Source organism: Taudactylus pleione, unplaced genomic scaffold (genome assembly GCF_031769625.1).
Source record: "Taudactylus pleione unplaced genomic scaffold, aTauple2 ptg000039l, whole genome shotgun sequence".
In the NCBI taxonomy this organism is placed as follows: Eukaryota; Metazoa; Chordata; class Amphibia; order Anura; family Myobatrachidae; genus Taudactylus; species Taudactylus pleione.
The window spans coordinates 12149268-12168970 of NW_028284441.1; the positions used below are offsets into that span (position 1 = coordinate 12149268).

The 19703-nt window shown below is 43.3% G+C and overlaps 1 long non-coding RNA gene across 2 annotated transcripts; it reads right to left on the bottom strand.

The window, feature by feature from the left end:
- Nucleotides 1–4848: 4848 nt before the first annotated feature.
- Nucleotides 4849–18619, bottom strand: LOC148538609 (uncharacterized). Of its 2 annotated transcripts, none has more exons than XR_015871809.1 (3): nt 18297–18619; nt 15467–15622; nt 4849–7323 (listed from the first exon to the last, which is right to left on the bottom strand). It is a non-coding gene; the product is annotated as an uncharacterized LOC148538609 (long non-coding RNA). The 2 variants fall into 2 exon arrangements; XR_015871808.1 differs by having other exon boundaries at nt 15462–15622.
- Between the last annotated feature and the right edge of the window lie 1084 nt (nt 18620–19703).

Consider the following 19703-nt stretch of genomic DNA (forward strand, 5'->3'; position numbering starts at 1 on the left):
AAAAGGACATGTGTAAAGTCTGAGCTGCAATTTACAACACTTACATTCACTTACAGGTATGAGAAACATATTGCAGGTAGAGCTATGGTCAGCACCATAACAGGGTGGCAGTGCGCCCTGTGCTGCCCTGCCCCCTAATACCATGGAAAGTAGAGCACTGCCTGGAGCATCCTAAGAAAGCTCTGGGGAGCTCTGCAGCAGCTCTAATGCCAAACCACATGCAGGTACAGGGGGGCAGCGACTGGTCGCACACTTCAAGTTACAGCCATGGCTATGGGAACAAAATAGCATGACAACACAGGGGTATTTTAAGACCCTATAGCAAAAGTTTGTAAGGGACCCTATGTACCACACAAAATGTATTTAACCAGGGGCGTATTTATAATGGGAGCAGGGTGTGTGGTGCACATAGGGTCCCTGGGCCCACACCCTGCACACATACATTTTTTTTTAGACTTACCTTTCTGAAGTCCCACGGAGCAGCGCTACACAAAACACCTGGAAAATTGCCGCGGTGGCCATTTTCCTGGTGTTTTGTGCATGCTCAGTAGGAAATCACAGGGAAAATGGCTGCTGCGCCAATTTTCCTTGGTGACCTGCACATGCACAGTAGACTCCGGGCACACTCTACTGCCCGGAGTCTACTGCTGCTGTCAGTTCACTGACGGCAGCCGGGGAGAGAGGAGCGGACCCCGGACGGGGAGTAAACATGGGCCCCCTCCTCTCTTAATACACCCCTGTATTTAACACATGTAACTTTGACAACAAAGATGGCCCCCCTCAGCTCTGGGCCCCATAGCAGTTGTACCCCTTGGACCTATTGTAGTTACGCCCATTCCACAACATGACAATATTGGTACTTTCACCGAACATCTGGCCTTTTACCACTGCAATTAGGCAATCCTGAAAATTTGGAATGCATCTGAATAAGATCCAATAAAATTCTACCAACAATCAGTATCATTGCACAAATAAGCTGATGCCAATTTATTCTCACACTATGATACTACCATAGGAATTAAACACAATGCAAAATAAGCATCCCTATACCAGAAAACACCGGGTTGATTAATATACTCAGTTGAAACAACTTCAACCCCAAGCATATCAAAAAGTCTATAGTCTACTGTCCGTTTGCAAGATATAGTCCTATTTATACTGATACAAGCACCATGAAAATAAATTATTATTAAATCTGGGCTAACACCCTTTAGCAAATACACATTTTCAAAGTTTCAAATTTAAAAGCATAGGGCCTGATTCAGCAAGAATAGCAACTGCAAATGCAATAGGCACGCAGTCTCACTGCGAAGATATGCGAATCCATTGCGATCGATATGCCGTCGCACAACTACATAAGGATGCCCACCTTACCTTACACATATTCATAATGTTTAACAAGACTGCGAAACCATCGGTAACACCGAGTACCATTGTGCACACTTGCACAAGCTCTAACCTCATCGCACGCTGTGAGTACTCAAGCTGCGTATGGCATTGCAGTGGATAATTTATGCATGCCCATGCAACGGCATTCAAATGCACTGGAACGCCTGCGTTTTGCCGACCACCCCCCATCACCTCCCACAAACAGCACTTCCTGTTAATCACTCTTCGATGAGTCTGCGTAGTCACCGAACGCAGTGGCTGGTTCATGCACGTGCACTGAGATGCAAACGCATGCCCAAAACGCAACAATCGGTTGATTGCGTGCGTAATCGCAGTTGCGATCCTTGCTGAATCAGGCCCATAACCAGAAACAAACTCCTCCAATATGAACAGTTTTCACTTATGTCCATACCTAGAGGGGAAAATGTTCCCTACTTTGAGATTGTCACTGGAATACTCTGATACAGGTCAACGTCTGATTGACGGAACGTGGATAAAGCTCCTGTGTGTAAAAATACATCCATAGGGGTCAATCCAATTAGCCGCGAAGGGTGCGAGTTGGCGTTGCGACGGCATTAAAACGCCGGCAAACGGACCAGCACCTCACACCCTTCGCGGCCCGCACTGAGTCCGAATTCGCAGAATTTTCATAGGGCTGCGAACAAAATTCCGCAAATCCAGGCTACCGTAAGGCCATTGCCGTGATGACTCGCGCCGGCGAGATCATCGCGGCTAATTGGATTGACCCCCATAGTGTAACACAAGTGGAACAGCAGACAAGCACAATTTCCCCATACCCACACTCAGCAAATAATTATAATTTACCATCTATTATCATTATTATTACTACTAGTATACCCACCAATTCGAACCCAGAACATATATACAGAAAATGCCTTGCTAGATAATGGCTAGATCATATGTTAATACGACGGAATCGGGTAATAAAAGGGCGTGGCTAAGCCACGTCCTTTTATGGTTTTGGTGGATTTTTTAATTAAGTAAAAGTAAAAAAGATGATCATGCGCTCCTGGATATGTTGTGGTTAAATAGCAGCTTTCTTATAAATGGTCAGACACCTGGCCAATTAGCAATTAAATCAAGTAAAAGAAGCGCTGTGGGAACTAACAATGCATATGTAATATTATACCAGCTGAGGTGAGACAAACAAACAACACTCAACATACAATGTCACAATAGATGTATATAGCGCTTTCTGTGAGGAGTTAATAGTCCTGGAAATCAGTTGTACCCGTGACTGTGCGGCGGTATGGCAAGGGTGTATGTGCTGACCCTACCTTTCCCTATGCTCCTCCGTGCGGGGTTAGCCTGGTCTGGACTCCTGCTGTTCAGTCAGCTGCTGGTCTGCTCCGCTCACCGTTAGTGAGATATACGATGCACCGGGACAGCCTCCTACTTTGGTAGTCCTGCGACCGTCTAAACACCGCTTCCTCGTGGAGTTCAATTACCGCGCTCACTGCCTGGTGACGTCAATCGGGTTGTGGACACCAACGCGTTTCATCCTTTCGGACTTTGTCAAGGTGCTTCAGGATTGCACTTGTTCTCCTTTTAACCTGTTGTAAGCTTGCTGATTGGCTTGTGTTTCATGTCAATCAAATAAGCCTTCTAGCTGGATATCGGAGGAGGCGGCTGGATAATTGCCAAGTGTGCAAATCCTTGGGTGTATGTGTATTGTAAAATATCTTTTTATTAATAGCAAAATTAAAAAATGGTGAGACTGATTTAAAAAAATGAATGAATTTAAAAATAAATAAAAATAAAAATAAAATTAGAATAAAATATAATAATCTCCTTCACAGATTGCTAGCAAACACATATATGTTACTTTGTCAGTAGAATGTTTCCTGCTTTTACACCTCATGCTGGATTAAGTAAAATGTTACTAAAATATTTAAACACTGTCTAGAATGAATGTAATTCATTCATTTTTTTAAATCAGTCTCACCATTTTTTAATTTTGCTGTTAATAAAAAGATATTTTACAATACACATACACCCAAGGATTTGCACACTTGGCAATTATCCAGCCGCCTCCTCCGATATCCAGCTAGAAGGCTTATTTGATTGACATGAAACACAAGCCAATGAGCAAGCTTACAACAGGTTAAAAGGAGAACAAGTGCAATCCTGAAGCACCTTGACAAAGTCCGAAAGGATGAAACGCGTTGGTGTCCACAACCCGATTGACGTCACCAGGCAGTGAGCGCGGTAATTGAACTCCACGAGGAAGCGGTGTTTAGACGGTCGCAGGACTACCAATGTAGGAGGCTGTCCCGGCGCATCGTATATCTCACTAACGGTGAGCGGAGCAGACCAGCAGCTGACTAAACAGCAGGAGTCCGGACCAGGCTAACCCCGCACGGAGGAGCATAGGGAAAGGGGTAGGGTCAGCACATACACCCTTGCCATACCGCCGCACAGTCACGGGTACAACTGATTTCCAGGACTATTAACTCCTCACAGAAAGCGCTATATACATCTATTGTGACATTGTATGTTGAGTGTTGTTTGTTTGTCTCACCTCAGCTGGTATAATATTACATATGCATTGTTAGTTCCCACAGGATTTTTTAATTGTAACATTTTGCCAATTTGTATGTGCAATGATATATTTGGCCATGGACTCTGAAGCAAAATTAACCGTTTCCAAGGGGAAATGCAAGCAGAGCCCTTATAGATGCAAATGATAATGCACTGTTACTCTGCCTCACCGTCTCCCAGCCTCGATGCCAATCAGCGGCTGCCGGCAGCTCTCATGGAAAGCAGAGAAAAGAGGCGTTGCTTTCGAGGCGCAAACCCGTTGCTGATTGGCTGGGAGCTGCGAACCTGGAATTAACGTGTTGAAGAAAGTAGATGAGGGAAGAGCGCCCCCTACGGCAGCAGCCTCACGTGTTGTGCCACCTGCTCGCCCTCCCTCATGTAATAGCTACATCGCGCAGCCAGATGGCCAATCAGGAGCCGAACTGGGCAGAACGTGAACCGTGTCCGCACATGGCTAGGGCGCCGGGTCCATGTGAGAGCACAGACCACCTGTAGTGCATGAGAACAGCAACCTGCAGCGATCACCCCTATCCTGCTTCCCCCGGGTCACTGTGCCGGCTCTGTGTTCTGGTAGTTTTCTTGACATTTTCAGGTTAACTATACCAAAGCATTTATTATGGTTTTTGTTGGGGTGCACCGGGCCACCCATTAGCCTCCACCACCCATTCGCCTGCTCCACGGCCGTTCTGTGCTGCTGTAACTCCGTGGCTGCTAGCCAGGAGAGATCTTTCTGAGTAGCAGGGGCTAACAGAATATGGCTGCCCCCATAGAAGGCTACTTAAAGATGGCCACCATTAACCAATGGGGAGCCAGGGTTTCTTTTCCCAGGACCTCAAGGGGATGGAAAGAGGGGAAAGGGGCAGGGCTTATCAGAGGAAATAAGATGAATAAGTGAGTAAGCTATACTGTAGCTGGCATAATGTGAATAAGGGGCATTACTGTGTCGTAATGTGGATGAGGCAAAACTGTGTTACAAAGTGAATAAAAGGAACTAATGTGTGGCATAAAGTGAATAAGGGGAACTAATGTGTGGCAAAAAGTTAATAAGGGGAACTAATGTGTGGCATAAAGTGAATAAGGGTACTGCTGTGTGGCATAATATGAATAAAGGTTACTACTGAGTGGTGTAATGTGAATAAGGGGCATTACTATGTGGCATAATGTGTATAAGGGGCCCTACTGTACTGTGTGACATAATGTGAATAAGGGGCATTACTATGTGGCATTGTGGGCACTACTGTGTGGAGTTATGTGGCATAATGTAAATAAGGGGTACTACTTTGTAGCATAATTTGAGTTGGGGGCACTATTGTGAAGTGGGCAGAGTGTCATAATAACACGCCCCCATTTCAAGTGACTACTCTCATCTTGACGCATAGCCAAGCCTATTTTTTGGATGCATGCCTACGGCGCGCTCATACACTGCCTCTAAAAAAAAAAATTCTATTTGCAACACTGAAGGTGACATATTGTAAGCTCTGGTGAGGGGTTGGAACTGGGACCACCCATTACCAAATGTCTAGTTTCGCCTATGGTCCCACCCTCACTGTATCTCTACGTTGTAATTACGTACTACTCTCTGTAACCTCCTGTGAGATGTATTTATTTCTATAGAAAACTAGGGGGAAATATACAGGTGCATCAGAGTGGACCCTCACATTGTATACCTCTTTGCTTCCCTGGTCATTGGTCAGGCACTTCAATAGATATATAATACTAATTTCTAACTTTTTATAGGGCTGCAGAATTTGTTGGAGCTTTATAAAAATAAAATAGTGTTTTAAGTAGTCGTCATTGTGAACGTTGTGTTTGATGATTCCACAATTTTTTCAATGCACAAAACATATTTATTTATTAAACACAGATGAAAACTCTTTACTTCAGTGCACCTATACAGTTCAGCCTGTTCACTTATAGGTGATCCTCAACCCAAAATAACTTACACGAGGGTGGTTCAATAAGTAAGGTAACAAGACCTCTCACATGTGTAATGTTCTCTATTTCATACTAATTTCTCACAAGGCCAGAGTTGGTAGACCACTGCTTCCCCTCACAGCCATTAGACAACGCCTCTTATCAGTCATACAGTACTATCCCAATATCAGTTGTACGATGGCGGGACTGGCGGAAACATGGTAAAACATTGAGGTGCGTAGCGTGATTAGATTTCTGCTGCTAAAGGGGCCTATCCATTTAACGACATGAAAGTCTGAACGTCCAGCGTTCAGACTGTCATGTCGCTGAGGTGTGGGCACCGCACTGAAAAACGTTCGCTGAACGTCTTCAGTGCAGGAGCCCAACCTCCCTATCTTTTAACATGCCGCACCTGACGACCATCTTCAGGTTGACGGGCATGTTCGGTAGATAGTCGGGGTCGGCAAGGACCCAGCGTGCACGTGCATCGCTGGTCCTTGCCGTCTATCCACTTGCAGACTTTTTGCACATTCCGACCAAAACCTCCTGGTTTTGGTCGCATCGTGCAGAAAGTTGGCAAATGGATAGGCCCCTTAAAGGGCATATCCGCAGCTGAAATTCATCGCCAACTTGTTGAGGTGTACAGTGATAACGTCATGTCACGGAAACAGGTTTGGGTTTGGTGCACTGCTTTTGATAGACTCAAGATGAGCAGCGATTCAGCCGGCCAAGCACAGCCACCACAGATGACAATTTGTGCCGAATTGAAGGTCTGATTTAGGAGGACACACATTGGAGTTAGTGATATTGCTGACGAACTGAACATCTCAGTGGGTACTGTGCAAGGCATTGTTCATAAGCAACTGGGGTACAGGAAAAATTGCTCACGCCGTGTTCCAAAGTAATTCACAGAAGTTCACAAAAGCAATAGAATGGAATTGTCTCTCGTGTACTTTAAGCGGTACCATGAGGAGGGATTGCAGGTCCTGAAGTGTATAATTACAGGCGATGAAACATGTGGAGCATCATATGACACGGTAGACGAAGCAAACATCTATTACATGAAAACATGCATAGACCCCACCTTCAAAGAAGTTCAATAAAACTTCATCAGCAAAGAAGGTCACGGCGACCGTATTTTGGGACTACAAGGGCATTTTTCTTGTAGCTTTCCTCACCAAGGGAGATACTGTGAATGCTGTCCACTATTGCGACACATTGAGCTGGTTACGGAAGGCAATTCGTTGAAAATGACCTGGGTCGCTTAGTCAAGCGCATGTGTGAGTTGTTACAGCGCTATCATTGGGAGGTACTGGACCACCCACCCTACATCCCTGATCTGGCACTGAGTGATTTCCATTCTTGAAGAAGCATCTGGGTGGAAGGTGATTTGCGAACCAACAGTGATGTTCAGCAAGCTGTCATGTCCTGGCTTCAGGTGCTTGACACTGATTTCTTCTATTAAGGTAAAAGAAAAAGGGAGAAAAATATTGCGCAGTGAACAATTTGGCGTGCAACTTACTTTTCCATCAAAAGGGTACCGGTTACACACCTGAACCATAAGGCATAATATATAAAAATTATGATGGAATGGAGAGCACTTCTAATTGACAGATGAGTGAAATACTAAACCTTGCAAAGGTAATGGTAAAAAAAACTCAAATGAGAGGTACATTTTATTAACAATAAAATCCAACATACATGTACATGGATGTAAACAAATAAATACACAATTAATGGCAGGAAGAAAAGTGCATTTAGTGGAGAAAAAAAATCCCCAAAGTCATACCATGTGTGGTAGGTGGTGTGAGCAACCATAAGGACAAGTCCCAGGTCCCAGATGAATTTGGCCGGTTCCGCTCCACACCACGTGGCTTTGCCTTAGATGTAAACAGCAAGTTCCTCCACAGTAGGGTTTTTCAAAGTGGCATAGCAGCATCAGCACAACGCATTTCAGATCTATCCTGATCCTTTTTCAAGTGCACTTGAAAAAGTGCACCTACCACACGTGGTATGACTTTGGGGATTTTTTTCTCCACTAAATGCACAAGGAAAAATCTACAAGTCTACAACGGATCTAATGAACAGAAAAAAATCCACACTGTCTGTCTTTAATATTCTTTTTATGTCTTGATTTTCCACAATACTTCAGTATTCATTAATTTGATGCAAAACATCCAAAAATAGAGATAGTGAACATATACCACCTCCACTATACACACTGGCAAAGTATAATACAGTTTGAAAAAATGTACATTAAATAAATGGCTATGATGTACGAAGATGAAGCTACAAACATCTTCTCCCATTAAATGGTTTCTAATATGCCTCCAAAGAAAATAACAATAAAAGCAACATAGAGGGGAATTTAATTAGAGGCAAAGTTTTCGTCTGTCCGACTTTTCACTTCATTCGCCTGTTTCAGTGCTCGTCCCCGATTTTCGGCGGAAAGTACTGAAAGAATTGGGGAAATCAGTCTGTACCCCAGAAAAAGATACATTAACATAGGGAATCACTATAGATGTGTACTAATAGCCCTAATAAGACTATGAGGGGTATTCAATATGAAATGTTAACTTCACTGTCGAAGTTAACGTTTCATATCGGAGTTTTTTCCTGCGTTAAAGTATGGTGCGCGCTCCCGCTTATCCCCGTATTCAATATAAAATTAACGAAAACGGGAAACTCCGAAGTTGGATTTGCGTAATGTTACGAATTTTTACCTTAAAATAATTGTAAGACCCCCCTAAAGTTTTAAAAACATGGGGGAACACTATGGGTACCCCCGTTTTAGCCTTTAATTGAAAGTCGGGGATTTAAATAGCCGCAGCAGGTGTTTTTTTCCGACATTGAAGAAGTGATTCAGAAGAGCACTTAGGTTATTTTTTTTCGTTTTTTTTAAGTGGTCCCATCAAATTTGGGGTACATGAAAATGGGTACTAGCATATTTTGGTGTCCCTAAAGTAAGTTTTTAAAAATTCTGCATTTGTGCACCTGCCGCTATAATTCTATTCTTCAAAACACCTGCCGCATACTTGCAGAATAGCCCTGAACCTATTTCCCTATTGTTAAACAATTTTTTCCCATTTTTTTTTTCACCCCAATTTTGAAATTTTTGGGGTGTCCCTATTTTTTTAAAAACTTTTTTTGACACAGTTCTTTTTTAAATGTCATTCCCAGGGGTGCAGGCTATTTTTTTTAAGCCTGCACTCCTAAACCCCAATTCTGCACTTTTTTTCGACACCTATTCAATGGTGAAAAGTTATCCCCGTTTTTTATCAAAGACTTTTCAAAACTGCGATAAGTCTTTGAAATTGAATACAGTGTAAAAGTCAAACCTGCGATAATGACGTCAAAAGTGCGATATTAACGCAAAAACTATGTTATCGCTCCCATATTGAATACCCCTGTATTTTGGGTACTTAAGTTGTGTAAATTGCTTCTTATTGGCGTCTTTGTAAGATTGGTTGAAGAATGGCATAAAGCTGTATTTTTGGGTGAAAATAAGTATTCCTGTCAAATTTGGGGTACTTGAAAATGGGTGCTAGCTTATTTTTAAGTCTCTAAAGTGAACTTTTAAAAAAACGTGAACCTGCTGCATGCACCTGCAATCCCAAAAAACACCTGACCCATCCTTGGGGACCCCCAAGAAGCCTGTTTCGCTACTTTTTATGTTTATCCCCCCACTTTTTTAATTTTCACCCCAAAAATTACATGTCTTTTTTGGGGTGTTCTTAGGTTTGTTTTTTTTTGCAGATATGTCCTTTGGGGGGCAGTCCCAAGGGTTCTGAGTCATTTCCCAACGTTTGCACCCCAAAATAAAGATTTTGCATTTCTTTTCACCTGCTATTGATTGGAGAATCTTTTTTGGAGAATTGTTTCCGCTTAGCCGAAATTGTCCTGGAATTGAATTTGGCGAATTTTCTTTAGGCAAAATTTTTGGAAAAAAACAGGCGAAAATGGCTTTTCGGGCCATATTCAATTAGAGGCGAAAGGCTTTTCACCTGTTTTTTGCCCCCCAAAGGACAAATCTGCACAAAAAAACAAAAACCTAAGAACACCTCAAAAAATACATGTCATTTTTGAGGTGAAAATTTAAAAAGTGGGGGGATAAACATAAAAAGTAGCGAAATAGACTTCTTGGGGGTCCCCAAGTATGGGTCAGGTGTTTTTGGGAGTGCAGGTGCATGCCGCAGGTGGATTTTTCATGTTTTTAAAAAGTTCACTTTAGAGACATAAAAATAAGCTAGCACCCATATTTCAAGCACCCCAAATTTGACAGGAATACTTATTTTCACCAAAAAATACAGCTTTATGCCATTCTTCACCACTTTTACAAAGATGCTAATAAGAAGCAATTTACACAACTTAAGTACCCAAAATAGTCTTATTAGGGCTATTAGTACACATCTATAGTGATTCCCTATGTTAATGTATCTTTTTCTGGGGTAGAGACTGATTTCCCCAATTCTTTCAGTACTTTTCGCCTGTTCCGCATTCGCCTATTTCCGTTTTCGCCTGTTTTGCAGCACAGAATCAATTCGCCTCTGAAACAGGCGAATGAAGCCGAAAAGTTGGACAGGCGAAAACTTTGCCTCTAATTGAATTCCCCTCTTCGTCTCTAATTGAATATGGCTCATATGTGAAACAGATAAAATTCTCCTGAAAATAAATGTTTTCCTTGTTGAGGTTTTTCTTCATCTGAGCGAATATAATACTCAGCCAATCAGATTAACACAGAAAGCGAGCCTTGTACAATTAGCAAATGTTCAAGTCCCGGTTATACTGCAATCTCCTATGAGATTCTTAACACTGTCATTTTATTAGATAATTGCAAAAAGAAAATAGGCTGTGGTTTGTACTTGTAGCCGTGTACTTCCTTTTTGTTTTGAGCACACTGTATGTTATGTTTTTTGCATAACATTATATTTCCATGTGTGCCATACAGCAAGAAGACATAACAGTAGGTCTACTCTGTAAAGGTAAGCTTTGCTTTCATTTTGTACAAAAATATGATGTTATTTATACTTACTTAGGATTTTCTCATTATTTATGCAATCATTTATAATTAGGAACAAATTTGCCTCTGGAGAAAGCACATTGAGATGTAAGAGAGCAAAATCAAAAGTAGTATTGTTTACCAATGCAGTGAAAACACTGTAGTGCATAAATACTGGGAAGCTTTATTTAAGATAAATAGGGGGAGATTCATTTAAACACGATGGGCGGTCTGGAAAGTCACATCATAGACAGCACCATTGTTACTTTTTCCTTGTACCCTATAGAGGTGAGCAGGAACAGTAGCAATGTTGAGCCTACAATATTTGGCAGTTATGTGCTCAGTCGAGTATTGCGGAGATGCTTGGCGCCGCGTCCCGTCGAATCGACCAACCCCCATGAAGTATGATTTTTCTTAATGTTGTTTAAGAAAGCAAAATGTACAGTTAAAATACCATTAAATATCATGTACGTGGCATTACATAAACATTTTGAAATGTTGTTAAACATGTAAACATAAATAAGAACCTTTAAAATATGTTTTAGATAAAAAAAATAATGAGGTTTATTTTGTAATTTTTTTAATAGAATTTTAGAACATTTTAAAAATTTAATAATTTATGGTGATATTTTTAACTCAGTCAATCATAACAAAGGGTTTGATGCTGAATTGAATTGCGCAAATTCAAACTGCGCCTTTCCAACAAGAGAATGCATGCATATGTGCCAGTGTAGACTTGTGTGATTCGGCCTATTATGCCCACTGGACTGGGAAGGGAAAGGATGTGCAGGGCGAGCAGGGGAACCGAGAGTGGTGGTACTAATTACCCGGACCTGGCTTGTTGGAGGGGATCCGGCGGGGGCACTGCCCAGGCCCAGGTGCTAAGGGGCAGGGCCATAACTAGGGTAGTGCAACCTGTGCCATGGCACAGGGCACCAAAGAGCAGGGCACTGTTTGGACCTGTCAATTTTCCTGTTTATTATCATTCTCACTTGTAGCTTCCTCCTCTATTATCCCCAGCATCTCCTGGCCTCCCCTATCTCTTCCCTGGCCCTTCCCCATGAGGCCATGGCCCTTTATCAGGTGCACTATCTTATGTTCCTATTTAAAAAAATTGGTGGTTGGGGCGCCAATGCCCTATCTGGCACAGAGCACCAAGAAGTCTAGTTACAGCTCTGCTAAGGGGAACATTGACCCCCTGTGCCGCAACCCCCTCCCACCTTCCCTTACGGTCATAGGCAACACCTATGCGGTTGCGGCAGGAAATCTCTTTATTTATTTTTTGGTTTTGAGGGGACTTAGCCAAACCTCCCCAGGGGTGCGAGAACATTATTATTGTGGCTAACGCTACAACATCCCCATAATGTATCTGTATAATGCACGTAAGACAGGGTAAGGTAACGTGAAAGGAGCCCAGCTCGGATTTTGCATCGGTTTCCAGAGTCGTTTAGTTGCACAACTGCCGCAATGGGCAAGACTCCTGCATTTATGTTTTTGGAAAGTAACCCCAAAAATGGGAAACAGAGGGACTTATGCAGATTTGGACGCAATGCGCATCTGCATATAGACGTAAACTGCGTCCAGACCCAAAAAATAATTTTGCTACCTAAGCAGAATTAGCTGCTAACATGACTTGCGACCACATTTCGCCTCTCTCCCCCTGCAAATAACAGGAGCAGATGCAGCAAGAATACGAGGTGTTGCTTCATTGTGAGCACAAAAGATGGGAAAAACAGCACACAATTCATACACATTACGGTAAGTGGCCGGAAAGTGTAGCTAATAAATCGCATGGAGCCTCTTAAGAGTAAATCAAACAAGTTGCAAGTATAAAATATTTACTTCTTTAAAGTCTAAACTAATAAACATATCAACAGCTGTCCCAGGGGCCTATTCATCAACACTAAAATAACGTTTTTAAGGACATTTTCCTTAAATAACATTATTTTAGTATTCATGAAGCCACTTAACACAGGAGATAACACTGATATCTACTTGCTAAGTCCCCCTGCGTTAATTTCCACACTCCCCATACATTAGTACATTAGTATGGGGATATGGAAATTATGGTATTCATCAAATTCCGAAAATTATGTATTTTCGGAATTTGATGGAGTTACTATTCGCCACTGTGAGGTGGCGAATAGCAAGTAACACTTACCTGTGTCAGCGTGTGCAGGTCCCCCGGTGTCTCCCTCCGGCGCTCTGGTCTATCCTCTGGCTCCGTCTGCTATGCTGTCACGTGTTCTCCCCAGCAGACCACAATAAAGTTTAGAAAAAAAAAAACCTTTATTTTTTTCTAAACAGTACTGTGTGCTGCTGGGAGACCACATGAGAGCATAGCAGATGGAGCCCCCCATTCCCTAATAGAGTAGGAAACATGTTTTTTTTTTTGAATGATAGTTCAGTACAATGTAATCCTGCTATTAGATCACTTTTGCATTAGTCATAGACAGCCGACCCAGACCCCATTACTATTTGCGAAAGGCATGGCCACTCCTCCTTAGAAAAAATTAAAATAAAAACCCTATTTGCAGTGTAGCAAATCCAGGAGTAGAGGAGACTACTGCTGCTGCTTAGCGGCAGCAGTCTCCCTGGTTCCCAGGGGCGTATCTATAATGGGTGCAGGGTGTCCCAGGGAGCCCACACCGCACACCCTGCACTAGTGTTCCCGCTAGGCTGTTTCAGTGGGGCGCCGTGCCCTGCCCTATTTCTGAAGGGCAGAAAGCACCCTGCCCACCAGCTCGGCGCCCCTGCTGAACAGCCTGTAGGTTCTGTCCTCCACCCGCGGGCCGCAGTGTCCCGCGGGTGGGGAAAACGGCAGAGTAGCTGTCACCTCCGGTGAATGGACGCCGGGCGCATGTGCCCAGCATCAATTCACAGTGACCGCGGCGCTTGGGGATTGCCCGGTATGTCCTTAAGTGCCGGGCATGCCCCCAAAAGTGATGAAAAGGGGACGCATCATAAAGACATGCCCCCTTTTCATTGGTCACGCCCCCTTTTCACCTTGGACGCATGCAGATGTGCTCTACCTCTAGGTCCAGCGCCCTGCCTGCCGCTGGACCTAGAGTGAACACTACTGCACCCATATTATTTAAAACTTACCTCTCCGAGGTCCTGCATCAGTTCTCTCAGCGCTGCTCAAAATGCCGGAAAATGGCCATCGCGCCAATTCTCCCCACGTTTTGCGCATGCGCTACGAGGAAATCGCCGGGAAAATGGCAGCCGTGCCATTTCCACGGCGATCTGTACATGCGCAGTAGACTCTGGGCCCAGAGTCTACTGATGATGCGTGGTGAGAGGAGAGGACCTCTGACGGGGATTGCACACGGTCCCCCTTCTCTCTTAAGATGCCCCTGCTGGTTCCCCACTGCAGCATGCTGACAAATAAGAGGGAGGGTGGGCTGCGTCGGACCCGGGCCCCTCCATCAAGCTTTGGCCCGGGTAATTAGTACCTGCTTTCTCTAGGTGCCCTGTATGGCAACACCATCAAATTCCAAAAATACATAATTTTCGTAATTTGATGAATATTTCCATATCTCCATACTAATGTAACACAGGGGGGACTTAACCAGGAGACATCAGTGATATCTCCTGCATTAAGATACTTCATGAATACTAAAATAACGTTAATTAAGGAAAATGTCCTTAAAAACATTATTTTAGCGTTGATGAATAGACCTCTATCTGTCTGTCTGTCTGTCTATCTCTCTCTAAAGAAATGTCTTTCATTTTCTGTTTAAATCTATTTTTTTATAAAATGGCCACTTAAATCGGTGATATTTTATATTATCACATTGTGTAAACAATATGCAGCATCATTTTCTTAGCATTTTTGCATATTTCTTAATATAATGATACTGAATCAGGTTTAAATAGCTATTATTTACATCTTTTAATCATTTGGAAAAAATATTAGCCAGTTACAGGGTTAATAAGCCAATACTTGACACCACTTTTTGTTGCATGCTGTGGTTAGGCGTCAACATTTTCTCTATAACCACTTCTACGCATTTGTGTTAATAATGTCATGGCATATTTCTGTTTACACGTTTCCTCTTTCATTGTAGGATGTGCGTATTATTACAGACCAGATAAATGACAGCCTGATTACACAATTACTCTCACAGACTGTACTGTATTTATCGTGATCAGATATGAGCGGAATTTGCAGACCTGTTTCGTAAAAAATATTATCCTCATTCCACATGTGGTCACATATTCTATTCACTGTTGGAGTGTAGCTATAAATCTTCCCATTCCTGCCTGCGAGAACACCACACAGCATAGAGAATGGCAGTTTTATTTATAGTCTATATGTCAAACCTTATAAAGAGGAAAGTGTTAATGGGATTTTGAGCTTGGTGTATAGCGATGTAGTTGACATCCCGCTGCACACAAAGCAGGCACTCACAAGCCCAGCGCCGAAATTCCAACAAGGGTCAGGATCCCGTATGCAGACTCCTGGCAGCTGCGGTACTGAAGGTAAGTATTAGGAATTAGGGTTAGTGGTTAGGGTTAGGCTATGGGGGGAGGTTAGGGTTATGCTGTGGGAAAGAGGGGAAAGGGGTAGTGGTAGGGTTAGGAGAAGGGTTACCTTACTTATCTGCAGGCATCGGCAATTCAAACGTCGGTATTCTGGCGTCGGTATTGCCCAGTGAATATGATCTATAACAGGCATCTCCAACTTCCAATAGGTTGTGATCTACTTTCACATGTCAGAACTAACCGTGATCAGATGTATTCAGATGAGCATTCCTTAAAAAATGATAAATGTTAAGTTGTTAAATAAGAAATGCCACATAGTGCTCCCATATGTCACAGAATTATTCCACATACAGTAGTGCTCTCATATGCCACATAATACCCCCATGTCACACATATGCCAGTAAGAGCCCCCTGTTATGTCCTTTTTAAATGCCAACCTCAGAGCCCCTCATGCCCTTATATGCGAGCCTCAGAGCTCCTCATGCCCTTCTATGCCAGCCTGTTATGTCCCCTTAAAATGTAAACCTCAAATCCCACTGTCATGTTTCCTTAATATGCCAGCCTCAGAGCCCCCTTAACATGCCAGCCTTAAAGCCCCATCAAGCCCCCTTAATATGCCAGCATCAGAGTCCCCCTTGATATGCCAGCCTTAGAGCACCTCTTGATATGCCAGCCTCAAATCAGGCCTCAGGCTGCATAGGGCATCGCAGTGGATAAGTTATGCATGCCCCTGCAACGCCGTTGAAACGCACTGGCACGCCTGCGTTCGCCCGACCAACCCCCATCACCACCCCCAAACAGCACTTCCTGTCAATCACTCTGCAATGGGTCTGCGTTGTCATTGCGATTGCAGTCCCAATCGCAGTGGCTAGTTCGCGCACATGCACTGCGATGCATACGCATGTGCGGTACGCAACATTTGGCCAATTGCGTGCGTATTAGCTACTGTGTTCCTTGCAGAATCAGGCCCAAAGCCCACATTCCGGAGCTTGGTGCATATGCAGTGAGCGGCCCATCCTCCAAAAACTTAATTTTTGGGGGGTGACCGCAAAATAAGCAATAGTGCACCCTGCCCAAGGTCAGGTTGAGCACATATGTAGCCTGCACAGGAAGAACTGCATTTTATGCGCAAGGTGACCTTATGCTGCCTCGAAAAGGTAGCATGCGGCGCAGTGGGAGTGGGTGTGAAGCTTTAGATACCCCCAGCAAACTATCCTCCCAGTGTCCACGCTTCCCTGGTGCACAAATGATTTGACACATCATACAGTATGCACTTCAGCACCAATGCCTTCAGGTGGATAAAACTATATATATCGTAATACTGGAGTTCAAGTGCCATCTGGTCCAGCTCACCCTTGGCAACTACTGAGGTTATAGCTTTAATTTTTTGGAACGTACTAGATAAATGATAGTTTGAAACTGATTAGTTGCTATGTGCAACTTCTTCACTTATCCTCTTAAGAAGGGTTGATACATCTCCCCCAGCATATAATGTGGAATAGAATTCCATGGACTAGAGAAGGAGAACCAGAACTCGAAGATTGCATGGCCAGACTTTCTAACCTCTATGTAATGACCAGAACAGAGGGCTCGATTCAGACCCGCTCGATAGATGTGTTCGCACGCTAGATGCGTATGCAAATTCGACAAGGCAAGCGATCGCACGGCAAGGCATTAACACGCACACTATGTCTTGGCGTGCGATCACTTTGTGTATGCAGATGCCCACCAGCCTGTCTTAAGACGACTACTTGCACATGTCATGTCCAGGAAGTGTATGCAACCACCGGTAACATCGAGTACCATCGGATGCATACGCAGCGCTTGTGGTTGACTATACCCTACTGCAAGCACTGCGATCGGTTCAGTGTAAAATACAGCCAAGTGACGTGTACTATGACGCTGCCTCTTAATTATGCACGCCTCTGAAACGGCGTTAAGACGCTCCACTCCCCCGTTTCTAGCAGCTAGCCCCTGTCACCACCCAAAAACGGCTTCTCCTGTCACTCATTCAGCCGGGCAGTCTATGCGCAGCGAGCGTACGCTTCCCGATTGCTCGCACAGGTTTGCGCAGGTGCATAGCGCTGCGTACAGATGCGCAGAGTGCAAACAATCGGCTGGCTGCATGCGAACGCAACCTAGCGAGCAGGTCTGAATCAGGCCCAAAGTTTGAGGAGTACAAAATTTCACATAAGTTTTGCTATGTGACGTTACTATAATGTTAACCAGACTGAATAAATTAGGATATAGCATTGGAAAGTGGTTATATTTTGTACTAGAATGACTGGCTGAATACATACTCTACACACAAACACATCTTTTACAGTAACTCTACAGTTTCGAAATGTAAATATGTTATTTTACTTGCATTATTATCACACACCTCAGACACCTAACACCATAGAAGAACAAAGTGATGGGAGATCAAGGCATCAAATAAAAAGCATATTTAATAAATGGCAGTGTACTCTAAATAGTACCTATAAAACATAGCAATAATTGAATTAAAATTATTGACACATAAACAGATCACAATGGTAAAACATTAATAAAACAATGGGTAAGTACAAATTATTAATGAATAATAAATGAGCAGATGAAATCAGGCAATGAAGAAATGAAAGTCACTTGTAGATTGAGATAAGTCAGCTCTTAATAGATCTCCTGTGGTTATGATCCACGTGGTAATTTGGCTGAATGATAATTAAAAGTTGAGTTTAAGGATAAAAATAAAAAATTGGATAAAAATGATCGTTGGGAATTATGTATCCATAGTTATAATCTCCCACTGTATGACAGGCGTAAGTATCTGAAACCTGTGTGTGCCTGAAATTGGCGTGGTATTGGCTGAAAGACAGTGAAAATTATATATCCATATGTATATCTCCTATTGCGTGGCAAGCATAGGTGGCTGAAACCTGTATGTCAGGTAAATGTTTGGTACCTGAGATCGGCGTGATGTTAGCTGGATGGAGTGGAAGGAGGGCAGTGTCCGGATTGCCTCTCTGACAGTAAAAGCTTGCCGCTCTGCTGTGACTGAGTCCCGTAGAAGATGAATGAGGCTCTAGCGTCAGCGTGCTGCTGTGCCGGGTATTTTCATTAGGGAGAGTCAGTCAGCAGCTGTATCAGGTCCCGCTGTATAGTGAGCTCACTGAGAAGGGTAGAGCTTGGATGATAAATGAATGGTATAAATCCAAAGTGCATACAGCAATATGTATCTCTTCATTAAATCCGCCAGTAAGGTTGAACCTAACGCGTTTCTCTGCCTTTGTGGGTCTGGACCTTACTTCAGAATTGATTCTATTTATAGTGTGGATAATTAGTTAATTATAAGAGGGTGTGTTTTTTACATTTCTCTTGGTTTGTTCATGTTAAAAAGCTGCCATTGCCCTTTTGATTATTTGTTTAAACCATCAAAAAAAGTGGTATTAATTATCAACATAGGAGAAAGGAAAAGCATAAACTTTGATACATACATATAAATAAATGAATAAATAAACATGCACATTAAGACAGTTTCATATACATACAGACATAAATACAATAGCATGCACATATGTGTGCATGTATAAATCACATTAACATAGCTACCTAATTGATTGTATAGGATAAATTGATATGTAGAGAATGGCTATAAGAGCTAATTATGTAATAGTTATATTTTGAGAATTTACTCATACATTAATAGACAACAATATATATGACATTCCAATAATGAACCTCACAATATACTAAGTTGATATAATATGTTGACATAATATATAGACATAATTAATATGTTAACTAATATTAATAAAAATAATGATAAAATTATAGAAGAAACTTTGGGGGTCATTCAGACCCGCTCGTGAGCGGCAGTACGCTCGCAAGCGGGTCGATGTTCCCCCACTGCGCATGCGCACGACGGAGGGAGCTCCGTCGTGCGCATGCGCGAGACCCGGCGAGCGACGGGCTCTCCATCGCTCCGGGTCTCGCACCAAAGGGGGCGTGCTGTCGATGTTGATTGACAGCACGCCCCCTTTGGTGGGCGTGCCTTCCAGATGGAGGCGTTCCCATGGGAATGCCTACCGTCTGAAGCCGGCCCCACTGACATCACTAGTGATGTCAGTGGGAGTGATTTTGGCTCTGATAGAGCCAAAATCACTCCAGGGCTTGCGGCAGCGAGACCCTACCGAGGGTCTCCGTCGCAAGCCTGATGGTCGCGATGGTCAAGACCATCGCGACCATTATCATGGACGCTCGCATATGCTGTGGGTGGTCACCCACAGCTATGCGAGCGTCCAAGAGGCCGCTCCATTTTCAGGGAGGAGGGCCCTGATTCAGAGCGAGCGCTCTGGTCAGAGCGTTCAGC